Source organism: Sminthopsis crassicaudata, chromosome 6 (assembly GCF_048593235.1).
Source record: "Sminthopsis crassicaudata isolate SCR6 chromosome 6, ASM4859323v1, whole genome shotgun sequence".
NCBI lineage: Eukaryota > Metazoa > Chordata > Mammalia > Dasyuromorphia > Dasyuridae > Sminthopsis > Sminthopsis crassicaudata.
In genome coordinates this window covers 116,454,094-116,460,755 of record NC_133622.1, presented here as the reverse complement: position 1 = coordinate 116,460,755, position 6,662 = coordinate 116,454,094, and the positions used below count along the sequence as shown (strand labels likewise).

At 35.6% G+C, this 6,662-nt stretch overlaps 1 pseudogene; it reads left to right on the top strand.

Annotated features, from left to right (window-relative positions):
- The first annotated feature begins 1,772 nt into the window (after positions 1–1,772).
- LOC141546296 (elongation factor 1-alpha 1 pseudogene) lies at positions 1,773–3,103 on the top strand (annotated as a pseudogene).
- The last annotated feature ends 3,559 nt before the right edge of the window (positions 3,104–6,662 follow it).

Genomic DNA, 6,662 nt, shown 5'->3' with positions numbered 1-6,662 from the left:
AAGTAACTTATGTCTTTATTTTTGCTTTATAAGTTGTAATGATGACATCAATCTTTTGTAATCTTTATGATATCATTTTTTAATCTTAGTAAAATTAGTTTGTATTTTGAAACATATACACACACATCATCATGCCACTTCAGCAATGTACAATTCAGGGCCAGTGATACTTCAGGGCCTGTTGAATCCAGATGGGAAAGGACTATCAAGATAAGTACATTTGAAAAGAAGTATTGGTGATTTCTATTAAGAAACTGGAAAATTGAGTCTGGAAGAGAGAATGAGGCTGATAGTTTTGTGCAACAAAGGGCAAATAACAATAATCCCATGCCTATAACCCACCTGCTTGTCTCCAATTCTTAGAGTCCCTAGCTTTCTTCAAAGCTCAGCCTAACTGCAAGTGTCAACTTTTACTTATTGTTTATACTACCTCTTAGTTACTTATGTCCTTTTCTTTATGTCATTTTACTCTTGCTTTATGTGTGCATACATAAAGCAAGTGCAATGTATACACACACACACTTACATACACATTTTTTTTTGCTTATCTGTGTAAGAGATGGTGGCTCAACTCAATAGAATTCAGTCACTACTTGTGGGCAAGGGTTGTTTGGTGTTTCTTTGTGTCACCAGAAACCTAACAGAGGTGTCAGTATCGTAGTAAATTCCTCAAAAATCTTACTCAATAAATGTATAAATAGGTGGCATAGTTTGCAGAGTCTGTTTTCATCCTTTTCTTGAAAAGTGAAACGTTTTTTCCTACACTCTTTCAAAGGTCATTAATAGTGATTCAACAATTATCTATGATATATTTTATCTGGATAATTATTTTTTTCACCATAATAATGATTACATTGGTAGGAAAATGTTCAATTAAGAAACCCCTTCTACAAATGAATTTCAGGTCTTCATCTGCAATTTAGGATCTTACAGAGCTTCTTGGGAAATGCAGAGGTTGAGTGACTAACATGCCTACTATCACTCAACATGTGACAAAAGCTCTACTTGAACTCAGTTCTTTCTGGCCCATTAGGCTGTTCTGAATGCAACTACATCACAATTTCTGTGTTATTTAGAGTGTAAACTTCTGATTAGCCATTTTTTATTCAATTCTTTACAATTCAAAGATCATCCTCTTTTATGAGAAAAAAAAGCAAAATAATAGATGGTTATCTCTATGTTTTCTTTTGGCATGGTTCATTTCACATTGTCTCATTCACACCCAACAGTCACATGATTCTTACTTGATACTTTTTTGTTACTCTTTTGATATTCTTTCCCCCAATATTAGCTTTTAAAAGCTTTTTTGATATCCTTTTCTTCCCTAACAAGCTTCAGCTTATTTTGAATTTTAGCATTCTTTTATATGTCTTTCTAATAATCCTTTTTCCTTTCCTTGTTTATATCAATTTCTTTTAAAATGTAAATTGGTCATAAGATCTGTGAGCATCTAAATTAGTCTCATTGAACACTATCTTTACTTCATTAATTTATTAATTCTTATATTTTCACAATTTATGAAGGGAAAGGAAGGGAAGAGGAGAGGAGAGGAAAGGAGAAGAGAAGAGAGGAGAAAAGAGGAGAGGAGAAGACACAGAGACACAGACAGAGAGAGACTGAAGCAAAGTCAAAGCTATAAGGATAAAGAAAAATAGAAAGAGACAGAAAGAGACATAGTTAGAGACAAAAAGAGATATAGACTTTTTTTTTCCACAATGGGTTTGCCTCCAGAACACAGGTGTTGTGAAAAACATGACTATACCTCCACAAAAATGGGCAAAAAAAAGACTCATATTAACATTGTCGTCATTGGACACATAGACTCCGGCAAGTCCACCACTACTGAGTCACCTCATCTACAAATGTGGTGGGATTGATAAGAGAACCATTGAGAAGTTCGAGAAGGAGGCTGCTGAGATGGGAAAGAGCTCCTTCAAATATGCCTGGGTCTTGGATAAACTGAAGGCTGAATGTGAGCGTGGTATCACTACTGATATCTCCCTGTGGAAATTTGAGACCGGCAAATACTATGTGACTATTATTGATGCTCTGAGACACAGAGACTTTAACAAGAACATGATTACAGGCACATCTCAGGCTGACTGGTGTTGGTGAATTTGAAGCTCGTATCTCAAAGAATGGGCAGACCCGTGAGCATGCCCTTCTGGCCTACACTGATTGTTGGTGTAAACAAAATGGATTCCACCGAGCCCCCCTACAGCCAGAAGAGATATGAAAAAATAGTCAAGGAAGTCAGTACATATGTCAACCTACAACCCTGATACAATAGCTCTTGTGCCATTTTCTGGAATGGTGACAACATGCTGGAGCCAAGCTCTAATATGCTTTGGTTTAAGGGATGGAAAGTCACCTGTAAGGATGGGAATGATAATGGAACTACACTGCTTGCAGCTTTGGATTGCATCCTGCCACCAACTCGTCCAACTGATAAGCCCCTTCGTCAACCCCTCCAAGATGTCTACAAGATGGTGGTATTGGTACTGTACCTGTTGGCTGTGTGGAAAGTCGTGTTCTGAAATGAGGCATGGTGGTCACCTTTGTCACAGTCAATGTTACATCTGCAGTAAAGTCTGTTGAATTGCATTATGAAGCTTTGAGTGAGGATCTGCCTGGGGACAATGTTGGTTTCAATGTCAAGAACATGTCTGTCAAAGATGTCCGCTGTAGTAATGTGGCTGATGATAGCAAGAATGACCCACCAATGGAAGCTGCTGGTTTCACGGCACAGGTCATTATCCTGAACCATCCAGGCCAAATCAGTGCTGGATATGCATCTTCTCTGGAGTGTCACAATGCTCTCATTACTTGCAAGTTTGCCGAACGAAGGAGAAGATTGGTAAGAAGCTGGAAGATGGCCCTAAATTTCTGAAATCTGTTAATGCTGCCATTGTTGACATGGTTCCAGGCAAGCTCATGTGTGTGGAGAGCTTCTCTGATTATCCCCCTCTGGGTCATTTTGCTGTTCATGATATGAGGCAGATTGTTGCAGTTGATATCATCAAGGCAGTTGCCAAGAAGGCTGCTGGAGCTGGCAAGGTCACAAAATCTGCCCAGAAGGCCCAGAAGGCTAAATGAATATTCTGTCCAATTCTGCCCCCTAGTCTAAATCAGTGGTGGAAGAATGGTCTCAGAACTCTTTGTTTCAATTGGCCATTTAAGTTTAATAGTAAAAGACTGGCTAATGATTACAATGCATTGTAAAAGCTTTAGGAGGAAAGGAATGTTTTTGTGGACCATTTGTTTCATGGCAGTTTTAAGTTATTAGTTTTGAAAATAAGTAATTTTTAAATGGAAACAACTTGACCAAAAATCTGTCACAGAATTTTGACACCATTAAAAGAGTTTAATGCGGAAAAAAAAGAGAGAGAGACAGAGAGACAGAGACATAGATGGAGACAGAGTCATATCTCATCCAAGAAAAAAAATCCAAAATCTCTCATGTGTTAAGTTGGGAATAAAGATGTGATAAAAGTGTAGAATTCTTCTTCTTTCAAAGACCTTTCTCTAAAGGGAATTAATAATCATGTGCCTTCTTTCTTAAAACTAGAGATCCCAAAACAAAAATTTCTCCCATAAATTCTCACCAACAATGGTCCCTCATGCTAGCATTGAATAATCAGTTCTTGCCAATGAGCTTTCTATAAATTTGTCTTTGAGTCCCTGTTTCATTATTTACATAAAAACAAAATTTACACAGAATGATTTGGAAATAATCAACAGAAACAAGACATTAACTTTAAGAAAGATTGGAAAAGACTTCTTGTACAAGATAGAATTTTACCTTGGATTTGAAAGAATGTAGGGAAGCCAGGAAATAGAGATGAAGTTGAAGAGAATTCTAGCCACAGAGTATGGCCAGTTAAGATACCTGGAGTTGAGATATGAAGTATTTTATTTGAGGAATAGCAAGTGGGACATTATCAGGGATAGGATATCAAAATGGGAAAAAAAAGACTGGAAAAAATAGGAAAGATGGGAGGGAGTATAAAACCTTTGAATATTAAGGGATATCTCTCTCTCATTGTCTTTTGTCTCTCTCACTTGAGTTGAGAAATTTTGCTCCCAGTGGAAAAGTTGTTCACTCTATGTATTATCTAGTATATACTCTGTATAACTTCTCTGATTTCTGTGCGCTATATGCTGGATAAATTGATTTATTTGCTATTCACTATGTGTGGTCTTTATACAACTAACATTTAGAAGGAAGAACTTTCAGCCTTGGATATATAGTTTGAGGACAATTCTTCCCCATTAAAGACAGTGATCACAAAAAATCATAAGTGATCCTTTAGATTGAACCTAAAAGATATTTCTTGTATACTAATAATATTTCCAGACAGAGATAATCATAATCATAGTGTGGCAAATCCTCTTTGAAGAGAATATATTGGTCAGCCTTGTAGCCTCAATTCTTACTTTCCTCCTGGCAAGAATCAAAGTATCACTTGGAGAGGAATGGGCAAAAAGGCTTTGTAAAGAAGGCTGTTTCTGTTTATCTTTGAGCTACAGCTAGACAAACCTCATACGGATATATGTGCATATTTCTTAGAGTTGTTTGCATGTTGTCTCCTATATTAGATTTTGCATTCTTTGAGTGCAGGAACTATTTTTTGTTATACTCCTATACTTATCATAGCACCTGGATCATAGTAGTAAATAAACGTTTTCATACTTGATTTGACTTATTTACAGATCCTTTGTTAATGTGTTATAGATTTCTAAGGTTTAATTGCTAGACTCAGAATCAAGAAATCCTGAATTTAAATCTTACCATAGACATTAATGTAGCTGTGTGACCTTGGATTCTGGTGGCCTCAGTTTGTAATCTCTGAAAAGTCTGGATAATAACGATAATTCCTGAGGTTGTTGTGAAGATAAAATGACATACTATTTATGGAAAACTTTCAAAAACTTAAAATAATATATAAATACTAGTTATTTAAGATTATCATATCCATATCTTCTATTTTGGACGTTATCACTTGCTAATTTATGAATATATCTACTGATACTCTTTTTCCTAAATGATACATATTGTTAGGTTTGTAGATGGTCAGTGACTAGTCCACTGAGCTTGAACAGGAAAACTAGTGTTCATTAATTCAAATGCTCCTTAGACACTAAGCTGTGTAGCTCTAGCTATGCCACTTCATCCTGTTTATCCTAATTTCTTCATCTGTAAAATGAGTTGTAGAAGAAAATGGCAAACTATTCTAATATTTTTGCCAAGAAAACCTCAACTGGGGTCAAAAAGATTCCATTGTTGAGTTAGCCATAACTCAGTAACAAACACATTCTCTATGGTATAATTTTAAGAAATTTTTTTCTTTTGTGATGATTACAAATTTTGAAAGAATAGTTTCTGGGCAATTTAATCATTTCATTAATAAGACCCACAGGTTGTTAATAAAAGAATGAGCTTACATTTAAATGCAGAGTTGGCAGCCAGGGAAAGAACTTATGATCTGGGAAGTCTTAAGTAACATACAGGGGAGGGAAAGATTCAGGGCAACTGGTTATAGGGGAAAGAACCAGTGTGAAAATGAGGCTGCATGGTCCTAGGAAGGTATAAGCTATTGCTTAGTTCCTTATTGGCATGGGCTTTTAATTTTCTAGTTTATGAGGGAGGAAAAAGTAGGAGGGACAAATCTCCTTGAATCATTTATATTGATCAAATTATTATGAGATTTCTAAGCTGACATTTCATTTTCATATAGTAGCAGGAGTTATTCTCAAGGTGGACAAAGTTTACTTCCCAAGTTAGTCTACTTTAAAAGATTAAAAGTAAACACCAGAAGGATATTTCCTTTGCCTTAACATTTCCTAATTTTCTTATTTTAGAACAATCAGAGGTTTTTGTAATGTTGCCTAATAAAATTATACATATTTTAATTATTGTACATCTCATTTGAACTTAGTTCTTCCTTTAATACTTTTTTCCTTATTTGTGGCAGCCCTTTTTGTAGTGGCAAGAAACTGGAAACTGAGTGGCTGCCCAACACTTAGAGAATGGCTGAATAAGTGATGATATTTGAATGTTTTGGAATATTATTGCTCTGTAAGAAACGATCAGCAGGATAATTTTAGAGAGGCCTGGAGAGATTTACATGAACTGATGCTAAATGAAATGAGCAGAACCAGGAGATCATCCTCCACAGCAACAGCAAGATTATACAAAAATCAATTCTGATGGGAGTGAAACAAGGTTGCCCACTAACACCATTACTATTCAATATTGTACTAGAAACACTAGCCTCAGCAATAAAAGCTGAGAAAGAGATTCAAGGAATTAGAATATGTAATGAGGAAATCAAACTATCACTCTTTGAAGATGACATGATGGTATAATTAAAGAACCCCAAACACTCTGCTAAAAAGCTATTAGAAATAATTCAGAACTTTAGCAAAGTTGCAGGATACAAAATGAATTCACATAAATCCTCAGCATTTTTATACATCACCAACACAATCCAACAGCAAGAGATGCAAAGAGAAATTCCATTCAAAATAATGGTCGATAGCATAAAATATTTGGGAATATATCTACCAAAGGAAAGTCAGGAATTATATGAGCAAAATTACAAAACACTTGCCACAAAAATAAAGTCAGATTTAAATAATTGGAAAGCCATTAAGTGCTC